General features: G+C 33.1%; 1 non-coding gene across 1 annotated transcript; it reads left to right on the forward strand.

Moving 5' to 3' along the window:
* Positions 1-6,618: 6,618 nt before the first annotated feature.
* Positions 6,619-6,722, forward strand: LOC116757281. The gene has a single exon (XR_004350926.1). It is a non-coding gene; the product is annotated as a U6 spliceosomal RNA (small nuclear RNA).
* The last annotated feature ends 16,435 nt before the right edge of the window (positions 6,723-23,157 follow it).

A 23,157-nucleotide genomic window follows, 5' to 3' on the forward strand; every position in this document is an offset into this window, starting at 1 on the left:
CAGTTGCTAATTGTTGGTAGATATTTTATTCCAGCAAGGAACAAATTGCCTACATATTTGAGTAACACTTATAACAGAGTATCTTTCCTAAGATTGATCTCTAAGAAAAGTGAAAAGATGCATCATTTAAAATAAGATACACTTATAAAAATGTAATGAGAATTAACAGAACGGACACATCACAGAAGCAGAAAAGGTCTCGTCCTTTCTGAATAACTATAACTACTAGGCTCTAAAAACAAGCTTTATAAAGTTTAGAAGGTAAGACGTTCAGAAAGCCTGAGCTGCACAACCTGTTTTCCTAACTGAATTACTGGACTACAAACGGCTACATCTGACTACAGGGGATGAATATATTATTGACATTTTTATCTCACATGTCTGTTCTTAAAATATTTTACATTCTTGCTGAGGTGTGAGAATAACTTACATTTTAGCTTACATTAGAAGGAGGTCAAATCAGATAGACTTGCATATGGTTGAGATGGAATTCTTTTTTGAAGCATTGAAAAAATTAACTCTTTTGTATTTCCTTATTTCATGATCGAAAGGGAGGCATTTGGTGTTTCTTTGAACTAGTCTGGCAGTTAAAAATACGTTTTTGTATGGTTTAGCTATGCTTTTTCATAATTTAAAAATGGCAATTAATAGGTGTAAATAAAGGAAAATGAAAGACCCTTTCTCTACATTGGTTTCAACCCCATCACACGAAATAAGTAGAATCACTAAACTGAATGTTTTACTTCTGCCAGCCCTGTCTTTGACTCTTCATTGTGGATATTAAAAATGTTTTGACACAGCTTCAGGGTCAGTTTTAAAACAAAATGGATTCTGCATCCCCCTCAGAGGTTTCCTTCAGATTTTACAGCCATTTTCAGTGATATTGTCAAAGTAAAAGGTCTACCAGGCTCTTTATTATATGCCTTATTTTCTGGCATTTAGATGCACAACAAAACCTTCCTTTGAAATAAAACTCAGTGTTATATTTGGGATATTTTAAATATTTGTATAACTTTTTATGCTAATAACTATAAGAAGTCTCAATGATTTAAAAATAAATGCTTTACAAAATTATAGCTGCGACAATAGAGAAATCTACGTTGTAGTAATTGCTGGTTAAAGGTGTAGAGTTTAGATTAGATACAGACAGATTCAGATTGAGACTGTGTTTATACTCCCAATAAGATTTGAAAAGAAGCAAAATGGTTGACTTCTGTTGGATAAGCAGTTACTTGGGGCAAATTTTTTGATACTTCATGTGTTAATATTTGTGCTTATAGATCTGCTTTTTGTGTGTAGATACATTCCATAAGGTCCTTTTATTTTTGAGCATACTCAAGTTTGTATTTCAAGTTAGTTAATTCACTTTGGCTGGTCAATCAAATATATTTTATCCCATTTTACGTATTTAATATACAGATGTCAAACACTAAATTAGTTGAATTACAAACATAATTGCTTTTTATTGAGCTCATGGAGTAAACAGGATCATAAAATGAGGTATATAGTATATGAAATTAAGTGCAGTTAAAGGATGGCATAGGGATTTAGGGGCAGTTAATTTAGCCTAGGTCCATAGTAAGGAAGACTTCACAGTGGGGAAGATTCCTGACCTCAAATATTGAATTCTGAAAAGACAGAAAAATCAACTCAGTGGGACTAGGTCAAAAGTATTCTACATTCATGGTTATATAACCTCCAACAATCCAGCTAGCTAATTCCTTTGTTGCCATGGTACTAGGCTAAATTTCTTTGGGTAAAGACCACTGTGCTTTTTCTTCCCTGAAAAATACCTAAAGTTAATGTGGGACTCTAGCCAAATTAACCATAGAGAGTACCTTATCTGTTAGGTTAGCCACTGGGGACTAAACCTGGTTTCCTTTACTATAAACTACCATGGACTGAAATCATACTCACTCTCCTACAGTATTTCTATAAATATATATTCACAATGTCCACATAGAGAATTAATCAACATGTGTTGGTTTATTAACAATGGAAAACAATGAGGAAATTCAGCAATAGGCACAACCTTTTCATACATAAATTTGCAGTCAACAAACTTAGAAATAAAAGATTTTTTTAAATGCTCCTGTTGCTTTTCTTGAATTTCCAATTCTCTATTTTTCTCTAAAGACATGAAAAGTAACTTAAAAATTAAACTACAAATTATTTGGTGTTATAGTTCCTATTAAGGATTCAGTTTCCAGATTAGACTGTTTATTATAATATGCCAATGTAAGCTATTAATCAATGAATACATGTTTATTGGTTATGTTTAAGCATTATTTTCAGGAAAATAAATTTATGCCTCTGAGGCAAATATCAAATGAACATTTGTCAAAGATTCTGTTTAACCCATTAATTAATGAGTGAACCAGTCAAGTTAAATCAGTTCAAAAGACGTTTGATGAGGTAAGTACAGAGTTAATTTTAAAAAGAAATATTAGGGTAAGATTAGATAAACAATAAATATTTAGATATAAAACTGAGTAATGTCTTATATGGCCATAAATGGTAACTTTTGGGGTTATTTCTTTCATTGGACAGAAATTATTTACATCTCTCCCTGACAGAAATCTACAAGTTAACCTCTATTCCTACAGAGTTTTTAAAATGACAAATAAATACAAAACCAAGGAATAAGAGAATACCTAGTAATCTATTGCTTATTTCTAAACGTCAGGTAATTTTTTCTGATATTTATATGTAGGTGGTATGGTCTTTTCCTACAAAAATATTGCTCTGAAATAAAGTCACTGCACTGGCATGTCAGCGTGGCTTGGTTGGACTGGTGAGGCATTTCCATAGTGCACCAAAGTAGACAGTGTTCTTGGCTTTCATATTAGATCACTTACTTAAAATTATTGGTGTGATCAACAACTTATTTCGAATTAAATTTTTTTTTCTAATACGTTCTCTAAAAATGCCCTGATAAATATAGCTACATTAAATCCAAAGGAAAGTTAAATCTTAGCGATGCTTATCTTAAAGAGATGAATAAAGAACAAGGAATCTCCCCATAACCAGGGAATACATAAAAAGGTTCCTGTAGTTACCAGATGCTTGTTATGGATTGAAGTGTGTCCCCCAAAAATTCATATGTTAAAGCCTTAACCCCTGATATGATTGTATTTTGAGATAGGGTCTTCAGTGAGATAATTAAGGCTAAATGAAGACATAAGTGTGAGGCCCTCATCTGATAGGACTGGTGTCCTCTTAAAAAGAGGAAGAGACATCAAGGATGTGTGTGCATAGAGGCAAGATCATGTGTGGACACAGTGAGAAGGCAGCCATCCAAGCCAAAGAGAGAGGCTTCAAGAGAAAACAATTATGCCAGCACCTTGATCTTGAACTCGCAGCCACCAAAACTGTGAGAAAGTAAATTTTTGTTGTTTAAGCCATCCACTCTGCAGTGTTTTGTTATAGCAGCCCTAGCAGACTAATACAATGCTTTTTTTTCACTAGAACATTTATGTGGTATTAAACATAACCTATTTCCTATGATATCTAAAGCTGGTATTTTACAGTTTGTATAAATTCAAATCCAGTTGGTCATCATCACTTCATTGCTGGAAGTGCAGACTAGACAAAATTGAAAAGCAAACAAAATAAAACTGCATAATGGTTTACCAAAATATTTACTGTAAAATGTCTTTAAGCACTCTCAGCTCATTCCTTTGCCCTTGCCAGAATGTCTTTTCTATGTTTTTAAACCAATTCATCCTCTATTCTCACTTCTCAAGATGCATTTTCTCCATTCCTTGAGCTGAAGCAAGGATAAATTTCTTGTTTATTTCAATTACTTCTCAGAGAAGATACCACTAGTTTCAAAGAGTCTGACTCCATTGGACAGCTGGTCATGTTTCTTTATCCCAGCTTGCGTTGCTTCTGGCTAGTTCTACTCACAAGAAGGTGTTGAATAAAAAGGACAATTTGAATCACAGTCTTGTCTTTCTAAGGCTTTGTACAGTGTTATCTGTTCATATTTCTACAAGAAGCTTAGAGATAGACTAAATGTGACAAGCCTGCAGCTGTCGCCAGGCACAAATACTGTTGAGAAAGCCAGATCCTGGCTTTTGGTCAGTGATATTTTATTTTTCCTTGAAGGATGGTGGACCAATGTATAGGAAAAAAGAATAAGTAAATATGAACAAAAAGTCATTCATTTTATCCTATTAGTACTTTAAGAAAAAAATGTTTGTTAAAAATATCTGATTGAATTCTTATTATTTCCAACATGCTACACAATAACAAAGCCCTATTACTCCCCCTTGTCTTTGCTTTCCTTACCTTTATTTTTCCTTATTTCCCTTTTGAATTGTCCATGCACTGTATTTCTTTTAAAAAATAAGATCACTTATTTTCCCCCCACTCATTGACAGTCTGCGATTTCCAACCTCTTCTGACAGCTTTCCACATGATAAAAATGTAAAGCCTGGTTGTGTAAATCTCTTACGGAAGCAGTGCAGTGTAAAGTCTCTTTTGTAGGCCAGAAAAGGAAAGTCAGCCACCACTGTAGTTAATGCTTGTTAAATGAAATAAAACATAGGCACACCATGCTTATTCACTTGGTTTGTTTCTTTGAGCCCCACCTTCACTACTAAATCATCAAGAGCAATCCATATGTAAATTAAGTTATTTATTCCAGTAGATGGGAGTAGCAAGTTATTTAGTGTGTTTGTCTTTTCTTTTGAATGGATAAAATCAACTTTCACTGTTAATTACACTGATTTTACTGAGGTAGTTAGAATATACAGTTTGCATGGCCCCATATGTTGGATGCATACACTGAGCCTAGGGGAATTTAAATGACTTTTGTAAGATCACCCAAGAACCATTGGAGGAATTCTTCCCCCAGAACAATGATTTTTCCATTTTGCCATATGGCTTTAGAAACCTATACTTGATCTTAAGTGTATTCCTCTAAATAAGGGTAATCAGTGGTCAGACATGTGGTGAATTATTAGGCCGCTGCTATTACTCTGGAGTGCTGTTTTTTGGGGGCTTATGAATAGGAAATGTAAAGTTATCTGCAAAGGGATTTTATTCTAATGTTCTTTCAAAGAATGAAAGCTTTTCTTTGAAAGGAGTTAGGATGACAAAAACCTAAGATTATTGGAAACCTGATAGCAGATCTTTCCTTGGCAAGATTAGTGTGAGTTATTACCAGTAAGTGGTAAACAGGGTTAATTCATTTTCCTTTTGTAAGTTGAACTTCAGAGAAACAGTTGCCAAAGGCATCATGGCAGCTCATTCAGTCACAATGCATTGTATTGAAGAAATATGGTACCTTTTTAGCCTTTCCATCTAGTATCCTACAGCTAGTCTCTCTACCTGAACTGAACATTAGATATTTTGATTATTAAAGTTCTAACATAGCCTCGTGTTGGTGGATAATTTTAAAGCGTCTTATTTTTCATAATTTCACTAGACTGTTTTCCAAGAAATTAGTAGGCATTAAAATGCACTTCTTCTCATAACGTAAGAATTCTTAATATGCTATACAATTTATACTTAGCCATGTCAGACATTTTCTTCCATGGAGTGATAACCTTAGTGACTGTGTGTGAAACCTATCTTTTTATTTCTAAATACCAATTTCAGTAATTTGATTTAAGAAACCAAAACGATAAGGGTTCAAGAAATAGACTCACAAATAAATGGATTCTACTCTTTCTGGCTTCCTTATGAGTAAAGAACTTTTCTACCATGTAAATTCTATGTGCTTTTCACATAAAGAAATGGTCTCTCTCATGATAGATGTTCTTCCTCAAAGTAACTTCATTGCCCAAATCTCAAAGGTAGCATTTGACTTCCTAATGATTGTGACTTTTTTTTCCTATTCACTAATGGGATAATGAAGTCTTTGTTTTTTAAGGTATCAGTTATGGGGGTATATATAATCTTATGGGACATTGACTTTGCTTAATCAAAGAACATTTCATAATATATCATAGAAAATGCAGTAAAGAATTTAGGGATCATAAAATCACATCCTAAAGACAGCATTATTTTGTTGGTGTGAGAGTTATAGGTAGAAAAAGAAAACTTGCATACCTACCCTGAGGTAAAGGCAGGCGGAAGAGTGAATCAAGTGTGAATGGGATTCTTCAAATATATTTTAATCAACTGAATATTTTGTTTAAATGCATGTAATAAAACTTGGTGCAACTCATATTCAAAGGTGTTTTCCATCTTTTGTTGACATGATTTGCATCTTAGGATATTTAAGTATAGCAAAGTGGGTATTTTTATTCATTTAAGGAAAGGTATTCGGTAGGAAATTATTATTTTCGCTCTTAAAATTGGTTGTAAAGATCATGTGCCTTATTTTGAAGCCAAGGTTTTAACCCGGGGGTGCAGGGGTGGTCCCTTTATGTTGCTGACCCCAGGGAATATAGTGCTGTAAGTATTAGTTAAGTTTCTTAGAATTACAAGTAAATGAAAATATAAATAAAAACAAACCAAGAAAAAACAACTCCAGCTAGGTTGTAGATCCAAGAAGTAGATGAACAACCAAGAATCCAGATCCGGGAACATGAACTAGAAGCTTTCATAGGTATTCTCTTTAAATTACTGTAGTTAAATTGACTGAGTTTTAAAGATGTTTAGAACCTGACCCCTCAGTTACAAATGTCCAATTTCTAATGATATAGAGAAAATTAGCATGGCCCCTTGTGCAAGGATGACACATAACTTCCTGGGTGTTCAATATTTTTCTTAGATGACAGGCTTTCTCCTGCTGCCTGCAAGCAGAGGACTCAGATCATGAGCAGGAAAGGAAAAAAACAAAGGAAAAGAAGGAACCCAAGTAGTTTAGTGTCGAACCTTCTTGCCCTTTACCTGTGTGCCTCTGAGCTTCCAAGTGGGGTAAAGCTGTGTATATGTGTTTTGTTTTATTTATGAAATTGTAATATGAAAACATGGATTCAGGAAAACTGTTTTACCCCCTTAAGATTTTTGTGAGAAAAGTCTCCTTGGTTTTACTAATGAATTGTTTTTTTTATGGGGCATTAAAAGTAAAATAGAAATTGGATACTGATGATAGGAATTTGATCATTTAAAAAATACTGACCTTAATTTTTTTAATTATGTTTATTTTGTGGTAGAGATATTTTCTCTCAACTTTGGTCACTTTGTCCAAAGAAAATAAATTATCGACATGGTACTTGCTTTCTCTGTATATTTGTGTGTACTTTTCTGTGTCATAGGCATCTCTTCAAATTGGGTTATTGTTGCATGTGATACGTGCTGTTTCCTGATATATTAACTTACTTTAGGTACTAATAGAAATAACTAACATTTTTCCAGGCAATGTCATGTTTAGACAAGCATCAATAATTCTACCCTAATAAAACAACAGCTTATTCTGTATCAGGCACGGTGCTAAGCTGGCATCTGCAAAATAGTAGAGCCTATGTAGTTCTAGAGTTACATATATGTGTAGAGACCCATTACCGACTGAAGAAAATGTTGTGTGCCCTCTGATGAAACGTTTGAACTACTCTGACAAGTACGTTAATGGGCTCAAATCAACTATGAGTATTAAAGATAGAGATGCATCTTAACTTTACACAAAAATGATAAATTAATGAAGTCGTTTTAAAATATACATTTGATTCTGAAATTAGAAAACAGCACACATTTTAACAACTTTAAGAAGTTAACTACTAAAAGACTTATAAAAACTATTTTTATAGAAAATAGTTATGCATCTATTGCATAGATTTCACCAGTTAAGTAGACAAACACCTTGGCGTGTGCCTTCTCCATTCTAACAAAAAAAGTTTTTATTCTGCCTATTAGCTGCTCATTTAAATAATTTACAAAAAAGATTATCTATCTGAATAAACTGTTTTACAGTTATAAACTCCTCTGTTGGGGGAAAAAATATCTGAAATGTTTTTATTGTGATTTGGAGCAGACAAATATGACTGAGTTTTACTTTATCCTCTGAACAACATTTTCTGATTCCATACTTGGAGCTGTTTCATCAGGCTTCATCAACCTGTCATTAAGACATTCTCTATGAAGTCAAATATATAGTCTCTTTATGACAGTGACTTACCAAATGCTTAAAACTATTACATTACTGCATGACCTTTTTATCCCCTGAGTAAACTACTTGTGTTCTTTATCATTCTTCAAAAGAAACACAAGACCTGAGCACAGCTCTAAGCTAGGCAATTTTTACCCAAGGATTCTCAGGCTTCTGATTCTGCATCCTTGTTCTCCACTTCTGGACATTTCTTTCTGTCTGCCTGAAATTACATCAGTGTCCCCTCGTACACTGTTATCAAGGAAGGATAGAAATCTCTTTCCAAGAACAGTAAATGACTGTTTGCAATTTCAAGTACTGCTTTTCTGGCCATGCTTATATTATATCCACTATAAAAGAGATCAAAGCCTTGAGTTTAAACTTGGGTCTTAACGCCATTGAGAATATAGTATAATAATGCAATCAGGCATTTCTTGAGGAAGAAAAAAATATATACAATTTTCCACAAAATTTTAGAGAAAGACAATATCTGGGAAAGCTATCCAAGGAATATGCATTAAAAACCACACAATAAAATGAATAAACATGTTAGAGTATAATTCTGGATATCAATGAGGATAGATTTTCTTAGATCTAGAATTTTCCCTTCACCCATGTGCAGAAGGTCAGCCTGGTTTAAAGCATGTTATTTTCTAAATACTATATATATATTTAAATCTTAAAACTCCTTTTTATTTACCCATAACCTCTCATTAAATGCAGAACTCCAAGATGGTTACAGCATTCCTAGAAAGTGCCAAAGTAGACTACTGTAAAACAATTAGTTTCTAGCTTTGAGATGCTGTGTCCTTTAATTTGTGTTGCATTTATTCTGTAAGCAATGTAAATTCCATTTTTGTTTTTTTTAAGCAAAAAATAGTAAATTTCTCCATTTGTATGTCTAGTTGTGTAGCATACATTAGCACTATTTGTGAAGTTCCATGTTGAAAGTGATATTTTATTTTTTATTGCCAGCTATTGAACTATAAAATTTTTAAATCAATAGATAAAACTGAAGACCCAGTGTTTGACTTAGCATTGAATTTTCCCTTCTTAGTACTTTGCATCATTTCAGCATATTTACTAGTATGTCAACAGTAAGATTTTCCTAGTTTGTTCTATGTATAATTAATAATGCAATCAGTAAAAACTATTCTACAGGGAACTCACTCCTAAAGTTATATATGAATTAAAGATAAAATATGTGATATTTTAGTACCCTTTTTTCCCATCTGACCTATATATAATTCAGATTGCCTAACTAAACTTAAGTATAGATATGAGGGTTAGGGTATTTGCAAAGTACTAAGCTGACAAATACAGAGTGCTGGCTATTATTTGTTTGGAAGTCAGAGATTTGAGCTATTCATTTTGTAGTCTGACAGTCATCACTACAATTCCTTGAATTCCCAAAGCTTTTCATACAGCTTCCTCAAGGACAGCTATCATGTCTTAGCTACTGCAATGACAGATGGGATATAACATGTCATGTGATGGATAATTCTGGAGCCATAGTACTTAATCCTTCTAATACTAATAGCTGCATTATCATAGAGATTTATGGGAATGTCAGTTTCAAGTTCCCAGTTCCATTCATGGGTTTTTAAAACTTCAGCTGCAAAAAACATGCATCCATCCCATTAATTCTAATTATCATGGTTCATCTTCTCAGCAGTTTTGCACTCCGGAACCTTTCAGTGCAAATTAACGTACCAAAAAAGTGTATTAATTAATATTTGTAGCTTTTAATTTCTGCAAGAGTGTTGTCTGGAAGCAGCTGGCAGTACAGGGCCTCTGCTATTGAATCTTTGCCAAACAAGTGCAGATGTAATTTTGTTATCTCTTGCTTAGTCATTTACGCAAATTAATTAGAACAATTAGCCTTTTACTGGTCCTTCATGAATCATGCAAAAGGGATCTGCCAAAAATTGCTAGTTGACAGAAAAGAATTGGTTAATGCTGTGCATTTTGGGGAAGGTAATACAGAGTGAAGCTCAATGTTATTTTAGACTGTAGACAATTGCCTAAATATTCTGTTGTAAGATTTACTTAGCACTCTAAAACTTGAGAATTCCCCTTCGTGAAGAGTAAATCTGCATACTGGTGAAGGTTCAGTTCATAGGGGGATTCAAATTTTTTGTGAAATATAGAGCTTGAATATGTCTTAATCAAGTACATATGTAAAATACGAAAGGAGTTTTCACAGAACTAAATTATCATGTTTTTCAGGTCACAGGTCCTCATTCCTACTTACTTAATATTTGTGTTCATGTTTGTGTAATTATTTATTTGTTATATAAGGTAGATATAAAACACATTTGTAGCCTCTTTTGGTAGCTTCTGATAATCTTCTAACTTTCTAAGAAGTTAGAGATGGAGAATATTTTTAAATAGTTAAATAGCTAGTTATTACATTTTAAAGGAAGATCTGGATAAAAGAGACTTTAAGTGTAGGATACATAATTAAATCACCTGAGAAATGACAGAGATCTATTTTTTTGGTGTTCAGGTAAAGTTACCAGTATCTTAAAGGAATAAAAATAAAAATAATAAATGTAAAATTTGCAATTTTTTTCCTTGGAAGTAGCTCAAACTATCTGTGATTTTATGTTTTCAGTTTAATTCCAATCTATTTTTTGGACATTTTTAATCACTAGAACTAAGGATTTTTCATCTACTAGTATATACAAGTGTTTGTACATTGTTATAATGTCAAACAAAAGCTCACAGAAAAATAAGTCTTTCTCTACTTTGTATAGAATTCATTAGAAAAGTCCAAGAAATCTTTCATGGTGTTTCCTTAGTGTTAAGGAATATTGACAATTATGCATTTACATGTTTTAAATACGTGTATATATGCTCACATGAAAAGTGTATTTATATTTGTTTAAAATGTGTCATTCTATTTCCTTCTTATTATTTAATTATGGAAGAAAATTATTAACCTCAGACTATAGTTTTGAAAAAGAAAGAGAATTCATTTAGCTGCCTGTCGCAGCCTAAATAGATCTTAAAAGTGAGTCTACTTGCAATAGGATTAATGAATCCTCTACTGCAGAATATTTCTAAAATCCAAGTCACTGGTCACACCTGGGTAATAAATCATTGTAGTCATATAGATTAAAAGCATCATGAATGTCTAAAACCGCAAAATGATTGTTTTTCAGTTTTTCGCTCCATGGTAAAATTTAAAAATTTCCAAATATTTCTATAAACCTAACATTTATGGAAAAATTAAATCAAATATTTGAAGTATTTTAAATGATCATTTATAGAAAATCTTACTTTAACTCTTTGTTGGTCTCAGTCATCTTGTAAGTAAATTGCTTTGGAGTCAATAGTGCCAAATCAAGCTCCATGTAAAGTAAATTCAGTGAATATTTAGGTAATTTACAGTTTTAAAACACAATCAATTTTATGTTTCCTGTTTAAAAAAACATTTTTCCACTGTTGAAAACCTAAAAACTACAACAAAGAAGTATTGTAAAAATCACCTGCAATATCACTTTTGCAGAATAACTACAGTTAAGTTATTCATCTTATTCCAACTTTGTTCTACATATTTTTAAAAGCATCACCATGCTGTAAGTAGTAAAATCTTACGTAACATGAAGAATGGGCTCACTATTAAAAATCACTATTAATATAATTTTAATAAATTTATGGTTTTAAAATTTAATTGCTCATTTTGATGTTACTACATATTAAGTTGTATCCTTTTCTTTCAGTTATAAATAATAAAGCAATGGACATCTTTACTCATCAACCCTTCCTGTATTTCAGTTGAATTCTTTAGGCCTGATTTTCAGAAGTGGTGTTATTTACTTAAATGGTATGAATACATTGAAATTTGATACACTATGCTTCATTACTTTCCAAAATGGTTCTGCTTTTCCTTAGATATACGAGAAAACTTAGATTACCACATCTCTAACAGTATCAGATATCATCATCAAAACAATGACAAAATAAATCTTTAATATTGTAGGTTAAAATTAAAAGTAGCATGTTTTTATTTGCTTGCCTCTCATTATTAAAGTTGAACATTTTCTCACATACTCTCTGATGAACAGTTTTCTCATCTGTAAAATGGTTATTAATATAAAGTTCAGTGATTATTTTCTGCGATTTATTTGCAATAATTTGTTTAAAAGCCCTTTGTAAAATTTTATACAAATACAAGCTATTATCAGTAACATACTAATGAATAACTTCTCCCTCTAAAATCCTGATTTTGTAATTACACTACGGTTTTTCCAACTTAGCATAAAAATAATAAGATCATATGACTCCAGAATTAGATGTTGCTCACTTCTTTGGCTAAAACCCTTTTCAGAAAAGTTATTTTTCTCTCTTATTATTATATGGATCATTGCCAGTATAAATAATCAAAATTTAATTTATATTATAACAAAATATAAGATAATTATCAAATTTTCTAACTCAATCTATGCAGGTTCAGCCGATTTTTAATTTCATCTTATTTTCACTCGCAAATAGTACTGCCATGTAGTTACTTACTGTATAGAGTTAGCCTATATTTTATGTAAGACATAGTAAAATTCCTTGGCTTTAATTTTATTAAAAAATAATTCTCCCATGTAGCAAATCAAAAATTGAATGGAAAAAAATAAATCAACAAAATTTTTACGATTGTTTTTTATTGAATTTACCAAGGTAACTTGGTGATCATCTTCACCATTCACTAAGCCACATGTACGCAGAGTCTACATTATTGTCACAAACATCAACTATTATACAATAGCTATCCAGATATTATTTTTGTAAGGAATTATGTGGTTTAGTGTAATGGTCATTATGATACTATACAAACATTGAAGGAAAAAGACATAGGACAACATACTTCCATTTTTCCTTGGCTACGTAGGTGCATTCTTAACTACAAAATGAGATGAATTAATGTCATTTATCTGGCTACAAAGCAATGTGTATTTGATGTTGAGAATGCAGAATTAAGGAAATAATTATGATTCATAATCATCAAAAGATAAGGGCTGGTTATATGTAAATGATTATACTTACAGGTTTTTTGTTTGTGTTTTTGGTACTTGCATATATTTTAACAAAATAAACCAGCTTTTTTCCCACTAAATATAATAAAAATATTTCTCATATTATTAAGAAAAAGTTTTTTAAGCATATTTTTATATTATTCAGTTTTGGGGGGGATGATCCATAATTTATATAATCAATTTTCTATTTAAATATTTATGTTGCTCTAAATATTTGGTGTTATGAACAACACTGAAACAAATATTTGCATATATCCATCATTATTTTCTTGAAATAAGTTCCTTAGTTGAGTTTTCTATTGTAAAGCATATTTCAGCATGTTTCTTAATGAGTGTAGGTTTTAAAATACTAATAACTCATTGTTAACAGTGAACACCAAGGGATTCAGACTTGTAATCATTCTTAGAAATGATTAATAGTTTAAAATAGTTTACAGTGTTTTGGTTTGTTGTTGGCAAATCTACAACTAATGTGTTAGTAATGTGTGTCTAAACCAAGTTGGCTGTTTATTTCATTGCTGTATAACTGACTAATCAGAAAAAAAAAATGCTCCTCATCCATACATACTGAGAGCGATGAAGCTAGTCTCTCTGTAATTGAAAGTATCAGTGGTAAACTTGGCTGGAGCTTGATTAATAGTATATTAAAATCATAGTCTTCTTGGTGAGTGCTAGATAAGGAGTTCTGGGCAAATTACTTGGTTACTGGGAAACCTTTAAATTTTAATCATGGAAGTACTTCAGTGTCATTAGAAACTGAAAGGACAATGGGGTCTGCTGGCAAGTTTTCTGAATCGTTGAGCTTTTCAGGCTTTCTTTCTGCCGGCTATTGAAAGCCAAGCATGGGCTGCAATCGAAAATCCTTTGCTCCCCATGACTTTGATTGCTATTATTGTAATTTAATATTACACAGTATCTTAGAATAAAATAGTCCATGGAAATGAGAAGAGATAATGCAGGAGGTAGGGGTGGGGCTGGAGGCAACTGAAACTGAACTCAAAATCAGACTTGAATATAGTTTTAAGCTTGTAAATCTTTCCTCAACCCACTGCAGTTGCAGTGAGAAAATCAGGATATTAAAGATGTTTAACTTAAAATAAGCAACAGGCATACAAGACAGAAAACATTCCATTCTTGAACCTATCAAACCATATTATTTAACTCGTTGCAAGGTGAGAAATGTAATAGCAAGCAGAGAAAGTTATCCTACCCTCAGCATGTTTTGACATTTTATATATAGTATTTATATAAAACATGATATATATATATATTTATTTGACTATATTTTTATTTGAAGAAGGATACATAAGGCAGCTAGCTATTAAAATTTTGTATTAAAGTTATACCATAAGATTATTTCATGCCCCAAAGGCAAATTAATATTTTTTTTCCTGTGTATATGAGTTCTAGTCAATTTGAGCCCCAGTTGCATCAGAGTTTTGAACAAGATTAACAAGGGAAAGAACCATAAACAGTAAAGTTAGGAATCTTAGAGATTGCCAATTAGCAAAAAGAAGAGTAGAGTGGAAACATTACCTGATCAGTATGGTGCAACTAAAACAAGTTTCTTAGAAAATTGTCAGCATAGTTTACAAGTTTGGGGGATTCGTTTATTACATTTGACTCCTTTTTAAGAAATAATTTTAAATGATTTATCCACCTATTTTCTAGAAAATGTCACAGAGAACTTGCAAGATTTGGAAAGAGTTCTCTGAATAATTCTAAGAAACCAGTGCAGTTACTATGTGCATTGGTGGAATGCAAATGTTTTGTGTTATGCACTGAGACTCGCTTCCCATTTCTCTATGTTCTTTAATACATGTCAAAACTTTTCTCTTTTATGGAAAAAGGAATACAAACCAAGGCTGATTATTTATAATCCAACTATGATCAAAACATGATCTGCTAAACCATAGCTATCAACTCTTTTAAGCAGTAGAGCCATAAATATATAACATAGAGTAGATCACAGGAGAACAATCACTTACACACATTTTTTCAGTGCAGTGTGGTAAGCGGATTTGCAGTGGCACATACAAGACTGAGTAGTGCTAGGAAACTGGTATAGTATAATCAGTGCTTGATTATCTTCAGTTCCCTAACAAAATTTTTAATTATTTATTTAATTATTTAATCACAAACTTACAGAAAAGTTGCAAGTATGGTACACATAACTTTTTGGTTGTTTCCTGTGCCAGTTGAGTGTACATTGCTGCCCTGGTGTCTCTTCACCCCTAAATGTTTTAGTATTTGTTTCCTACATGACCAATACAACCATCAAAACCAGGAACTTAACATTGATATATCATTGCCATTTAATTCTCAGAGGATCCAGGTCAGCGTCAAGAAACATAGTTATTATATTTCCTTAGTCTCCTCCTTCAGCCTAAAACAGTTCATCAACCCTTGACCTTCATGACCTTTTGAAGATTACAGGCTAGTTATTTTGCAGAATGTTGTTCAATTTGGACTGGCTTTCATGATTATATCTAGATTATATAACACTGAAAGGAATATCAAAGTATCAGTGCTGTGTTTTCTCACTACATTCTGTTGAGTAGATCACATTTTTTTTTGTTCAGTTACTTACGCTATTCATTTTATGGCTTTACCAAAGTAGTGTTGTCAGAATTCCTGAAGTAAGCATACATCATGCATTTCACCATTGATTTTGCGCAATTATTCAGAGGAGTCTTTACAAAGCTTGCAAGTCCTCCTCACCATTTTTACCTTTGGAATTAAAAAAAAAAAGTTGTGTGGAGAAAGTACTTCAAAGTATGTAATATGCTCCTTATTTATTTGTTCCTTTATTCATATGTGTTTGGACTCATGATTTTCTATTTTATTCAATGGCTTCTAACCAACCACTATCACTTACCTTAGCTTGTCTAGTGGGAGCTCTTCAAGCTAGTTACTGTGTCCCATCATTATCTGAGTGCTTCTTTTTTGTTTGTTATTTTTGGCAGACTAAGATTTCTTGGCTTATCTCACACTTTCTCTGCTCCAGTACTGGAAACAGCCCTTTCTCCAAGGGGGTTTTTTCAATGGTGCAAAAAGTGTTTATTTTGTCAATAGTGAGTGATATTTAGAAGCCAAGGCCCAGTTTCTCTCTAATTCCTTGTTGCTATTGGGGTATCACTGCTCTCAGATCCTTCAGTGGAGGAAGCTAGAGAATGTTTCTGTATGTGTTTCACATATACTATGTTGATATCTATCACTGATCTATATCCAATATATATCTCTTAGATTTACATCTATATTTTCAACATATAACTGTATATATACATATATATATGGCATATATATGTATGTGTGCACGTGTATATGTGTAAGTGCGTATTCCCACCAACAGCTCCAATTCCAATCTATTACCACAGGGTTTATTCTAGTTCTTTTTACTTTTCCATATTTGTAAATCAGTTCTACAATGAGAAAACCACCTCCCGTTATCCTCAAATATACTTATTTGATTAAACCACTGTAGGCACACAAACTACTGTCTATACTGTACTCATTCCCTGGCATGGACTCCCTGTTGACACAGCTTGGCCTCCAATACTCAATGATGGGCTTATGTTCTGTAAGTCTACCCTCCTTGATATTTGGCATCTCCGATTAGACTGCCCTTCCATGGGGATGCCTTCCTTACTCTGCTTAGGCACCCACAACCTGTTCTGGACCACTACCCACATATCCCTTCTCCATCCACTCACCAGTAAGTTGTTCTGCCGCACCTAGAGGTTTTAGGGCTAATTCAGAAGGGAAAGGACTAAGAAAGAAATGGAAAGGAAGAGAGCAGAATAGAAAGAGAAGAATAGTAAAAGCACTATATGTTCATCCACTCACCTACTTATTTGTGCGAATTATGATCATTCTGGCAAACCGTTTATTATTTTTTGCTTACACTAAGAGCTATTAGGAGAATTTCACTGACTCTCTGTGAGAATGTACTAAGTGTGTCCATGCCCTTCAGAAATATGGGGTATAATGTTTTAAAAGAAAATCAAATCAAATAGGTAATGGGAAATCACTGGAAGGAAAAGGAGCAAATAAAAGCAAAAGGGTATTAGATATTGTCAGCTTAGGGAATAGCCTGTGAAAACGTCTAGAGGTGAGCAAGACATTGTTTGGATGAAGAACAGAAATGCGGTCTGTATATTTTTAATAGCAGAGGAAGATAGTCATCTAAATAATAGCAGCCAATAATTCGAGCCCCACTTCCAGACTTTTGATTGGTTATGATAGTCGTACATGATGATTCCCCAGCTGTCCAGTTTGACAGTCTTCTCAACTCTACATATTCTGCGTATCCATTAGCTGAATTTGACAGGATGTTTTGGGCAGAATTCATTGACCTAAGAGATAGAATGGCCAGTTCCCAATTGCCTTGCCAAAGGACTGTCAAAATTGTCCCATGTTAATATATGGCTACATGCAAAAGACAGCTAGAATAGAGAACTAAGGAATCTTTAGAATATGAAAAGTTACTATTAACTTGGAGAGAACCCCTCTCAAGTTCTTATTTCCACAAATTCGAAATTCCAGTTGTATGGATGGTCAGCATTGATGTGTAAGCATATTTGAGAGAGCAATAGCCATTATCAAACTTGATTTTAAATATCCCATGTAAGTAAGGAAATAGGTTTTACTATTAAGTAATCAATAATCTAGGCAGCTTGATTAAAGATAAAAATGCAATTTTATAGCAGTCTTAATCCACAAGCTGACACAGAACACTATTAGATTGTGATAATAAACAGGCATATTGAACAAGTCTTTGAATTGTAAAAGTCTTCCTAGAGAAATGGCTCAGAGAGAAGCAATGATCTCAATCCTTAATTCCTATGAATGATGCTTTGCCTGAACTGGTGATATTGCTGTCATTCTGGTGTAGTATAATTATAATATTGGTTAACATGCAGAGATCTTTAAAGGATTGTAAGCTTAAGAATATGAAATCTTCCAACAATGATTTATGCTGCTCTGATTCCTGATGCTGGAACCATCAGTCAAACACCATAGAATTTTTGTTTCTCATTGGCTCAGGGAGTATAACCGAACCAATGATTTTATTTTATTTTTTACCTTTCCTCCTTTTCTCTTTTAATTTTTCCTTTCTTTTTAGAATGGTCCTGTTGGTATAATAGTATTGATATTTGTGTAGTTAAGCTTATGTACGATCACCTTTGAGGAAGTTTGCAATTTTGTGTTATGAATATGCCTACCCCTCGCTCCAAGCCTCCTATATTTTATTCTTATTAGTGCTGCACTCCGAATCCACACTCTTTCTCTGTTTCTTATTCTGTGATGCCACCCATGACTCAGTGGGATCTTAGACAAAAGTGTCAAGGGATGCCGCAGTGTAACCTGATTACTCTTTGTATGTGTGTGGTCTTAACACACATGACTGAAACTGGAGAAGCCATGTGTGTGTGGCCAGTTGGGTGTGATTGCCAAGGACAAAAAATGGATTTCAATATAACACTCACGTTTCGAAATTGAGAAATACTGGGGAAACTGAGGTAAGAGGGCAAGCAGGATTAAGATATAACTGGAGCAGTTGAGTGTATCCTCAGGCTATTACAGTACATCTTCATGGAAATGTCCAGGGGGTCTATGTAGGACTGAAATTTGACATAAAAATCAACATTCATTTACAACTATTTCACACTTAATAATGTGTAGTGCTTAGAGTTTCTGCGTGTTGGGGAAAAAAAACAGCATCTTTTTCTATATCTGTATCCTTCTAGATGAAGTCGGAGTTAGATTCCTTTGAAATATTAAGTTTGCTTGTGGTTTTTCATTGGGCAATGTGAAAATGACTACTGGCTCTTTTGAAGTTATACTTAAAAATTTGAAACTTTTCAGACTTAATTGACCATAGATAGTTGCAAGCTTATTCCAATTATTTCAGTTAAGGGATGAAGTATAGACAATATTAAAAACAAAATCAGGAAATGATTCTGATTAGGATGAAAGTTCCATCATAAATTAAGAAATAAAAGTGTAATTCTGGTGCTTCATGTTAGAGCAACCCACTTAAAAAATCATGAAGTGAAACATAAGAAGGCTAGAAAAATTTGGAGTGGGCTAGATAAATTATTTAGAAGGCTCTGTGCTAATCTGCCATAAGTGTAAGAATCAATTTGGCTGATAGGCAATGAGTGACTTGTGTTTGATATCTGAATTTTTCAATCAGCATTTTCTGAACATGGTTTCTCATTATGATAATGACTAAAGGATTAATTATCACCATGAGAACAGTGATAATAGCACTTTGAACTGTACTTGTCACCATATGACACAGACTATTACTTGTTTTTTTTTTAATATTTTAAGAAAGATATGTGCATTTGAAGCATTTGATTCACTTGGTGAAAGTGATACTATTAAGTTATTGGAGTTAAATGATGAGGAGACAACATTTTTAAAACACTACTTTCACACTGGCTATCCTTTTTACAGTTTTAATTGACCAGTTAAAGCAGATAATAATTAACAGTATCAGTGTGAATGTTTATGTCAAATGGATAGTTCAATTAGAATATATGCTGGTTTCTTCTAAAACTCTCTACTGTAGCAGATAGAATGTTGTAAGGAATAATATTGCTAATTACCTTTCCAAAACAATATCCTTCACTAGCTCAAGTGCAACAGATTAGATGTAAGGCATTTAATGAGAATGGCACAGCGTACTGGGTTTTAATTTTAGATTATTGGATACATGCATGGTAGGCAATGATTTAATTGAGAAATGACTATATTACTAATTGATACTAATGGAGGCAAAGCGTAGATTTTTTTGGTGTCATTGTTTTTTATAGGGACTAGAAACAGTGTTAAAGTAATCAAGTTAATTATGTAAATAATTATATTTTCCTCCTTTTCCTTCTAGAGTGCTCCATATTTGCCACATTAAGGAAGGCTGCTGAGTGATAAGCATAAAAAGTTCTGAAATACGGGGTACAGTTATTGTAGCTAGCTGCCATTCTTTGATTTATATAATGCAGCCTGTGGCAGCATGATTAAGATAAACACTTGACAGTCATACATGATACTGCTCCTGTTGCTGCCACTTCTTGCTTAGGTGAACTCTAGAGCAAGCTTTTTAATCCCTTTGTACTTATGTTTCTCCCTCTGTTTACATAGGTTGTTTTAGTGCAGTAGTTTTCAAACTTTCCTGACCTAGTCCCATAGTAAGAAATACATCTTACCATGCATACCCACATATTTTCATACATGTAAAACAAAAAAAAGTTTCACAAAAAATTGACCACTAAATGGATGGATTCCCCCCTGTAGTTAGAGAAACCCTGCTGACAGCACCTTGATATTAGCTCACTGTGGTGGAGGACAGTCTGAAGGAATAAATAAGTCAGAGACTGCAACTCAATAATTCTACATACAATGCATAACAAATAATGCAAATAAATGAGAACTAAACAGGTTTTTAAGAATAATGTTGTAGTGAAATGTAAGTGTATCTCGTACTGAATACAAAATCTTTTAAAATACTAAAGGACTAAGCTGGGAAAGAAAGTTACTATTAGTAATTCTGATATGAAAATCTAATAATTGGTAATGTTTGGCATATGAGTTTTTGGTAATTTTTCATATATATGTATACAGTGTCTTAGTAAAATATATGTACTCTTTTATAGTGTACTTTTTCTCAAATATTATTTTATAATATGATTTTTAGTAGCTGCAAATTATAACAAATCATTATTGGGGAAAATTTCAGTTTGAGTCCTGGGGTTAAAAAGGTGTCATGACATAATAAACTTGATTGCTTAGCTGCCCTACCAAAGAATGGCTTCTCCCTGGCTATGCCAGAAATCTGTAACTTCCTTTTCCAAAGCATAAACGAGTGAATCCTTAAGATCTAGTATTTGTTTTTCTATGTTAAAGGTAGTAGATGGAAATATCTCAAAGTACATGAAACACTTGAAAATAAAGTAAAGTGAAAGTTATTCCATATAATAGAAAGATTATAAAAGGCTAGAGAAAGAGAGGAGATTCACAAACATAAAGTTGAACCTTTGACTTACTGAGGGAAAAGGAATGTTGAATGATCTCAGATCATAACTCCTTTTCTGCATTGGAACTTTCCACAAACAGTTGTCACTGCAAATGGCCTTGGCTTCAGGATGCGTTAATAATACCTGCTGTAAGACAGTAGTGAATCCATTATTGTGTATCCTCAATCTAATTATTTTAAGTGACATATAATTAACTCATATCTTGTATATACCTAATAGTACTGTTCAATTAACATGAGATGACTATATTAGTAAATCAAAGTTAATGCTTTACTGAAGACACCAAGTTTAGAATGTTACTCTCTAAGTAAGTCTTTCATGATTTATCCATTTATATTTCACTAGTGATTAGTGTATATGTCCTTGAATTGTGACGAGCTTTGCCATTAAAAACAACAGCTCAGGGTCTAATGAGTAAGGAATAGTAAATTTAGTTAATTTGGTGAGTGTAAGTATTCATTTTCAGCCCAGGAAGTTTGCTCTACCGGGTGCAATCCCAGTCAGTGTTGTTGGATGTGCAGGGTAGCTTCCAGACCATGCTGTCCCTCTACTTGATTTTGGGGGCAATTTTGTCCTTTCAAATTAGACATTTAGGTGTTTCCTTCCAAATTCAAGTTTTTACTACCGGAAATAGTTTTTAAGCTCTGAAGGAATCCACGGGCCATCTGTACCGTACTTCATTCTCTAATTCAGTTGTGTTTATGCTGTTCTGAAATTGTTCACTTCCTATCTGCAATAGGTGTAAATTTGTTTATATTTGCAGATACAGCGTTCCAACAAGGTTGTAAGTTTGAACGCATGCTATTGCCCCCCCCCTTTTATTTGTATTTGGGGGCAATAATATATAGCCGCTAAAGGTGTAGATTTTGAAAAAAGACTTCCTGAGTTTGAATCCAAGGTTCACTATTTACTGCCTAGGGGATTCAGGCCTAGGCATTTCACCATCGTGTGCCTTATTTTCTGATTTACAAAAAAATGGAATATAAAATTGTACCTCTACTCATAGGGTGGTTGTCAGAAGTAGATAAATGAAATCATGTAACACACATGCACAGTACCATTTAGTAAATATTACCTATCTCTGTATTTGTCCTTAGCCTCTAGCAGCATACAAAAGATAGTCATAACTGAATAAATGTTATTGGATGAATGAATACATATTGTAGCTGAAATAGCTCACAGACGTCTTGTTTACCCGATTACTTTATGTTGAATTTGAAGATAAAAAGAGCTTACTTTATATTCCCTAAAACCCCTCGTGTTTTATGCTACAAATGATATTTAATGAGTGGGATGTGAAGAGTGAAATTAGCAATAAATGTTACAAGACAAAGTGCACCCTATCCTAGAATAAAAGTCATTTATGATGATTTAATACGTATCAGTTGCAGGAAAAGTGTATCCTGCAACCCTCAAAGTCATCTCTCTTTCAGAAGTGATTTTAAATGTATACTGAATTGTAAATATTCATAAATATATATGAATTTATATGAACAATATATATTGAATTTTACACATATTTTTGAAAAGTAAAACAGAAGTATGTGACGCTTGTGGACTTCAGGACTAGTCACATAACTGCAGTGCTATTAGAATATCTCTGAGACTCGTTCCCAGAATAATTTATTCTGGCAATGGATTAGAATCCAGAATTAAGACCTTTATATTCAGAGTGATTAGCAGTACTTAGTAGTATTAGCAGCTTGACCCTGAATTCTGTGATCTCTTCCATAGACTATGTATAGATATTTGTGTCAAGCAGTGTCTAACCAGTGTACAAAAGATATTAAATTATAGGGAACACATAATAGCGGCCATGGAGGGACTTTGCCAGTGGCACGTGCATTTGGAAGTTGATGAGGGTGGGTGGAAGCTAAGAGGATGCTGAACTTGACTCACATATTTATCACAATGTAGCAAGTTATAACTTGTTTTTGATTTTCTTAGGAATTCTTACCCAGAAGATAAAATATCCCACATTGTCTTTTAAATTTATAGTAAGAGACACATCCCTCAGAGTGCAGTCAAATAACGTGAGAAA

This window comes from Phocoena sinus, chromosome 7 (genome assembly GCF_008692025.1).
Source record: "Phocoena sinus isolate mPhoSin1 chromosome 7, mPhoSin1.pri, whole genome shotgun sequence".
Taxonomy (NCBI): Eukaryota; Metazoa; Chordata; class Mammalia; order Artiodactyla; family Phocoenidae; genus Phocoena; species Phocoena sinus.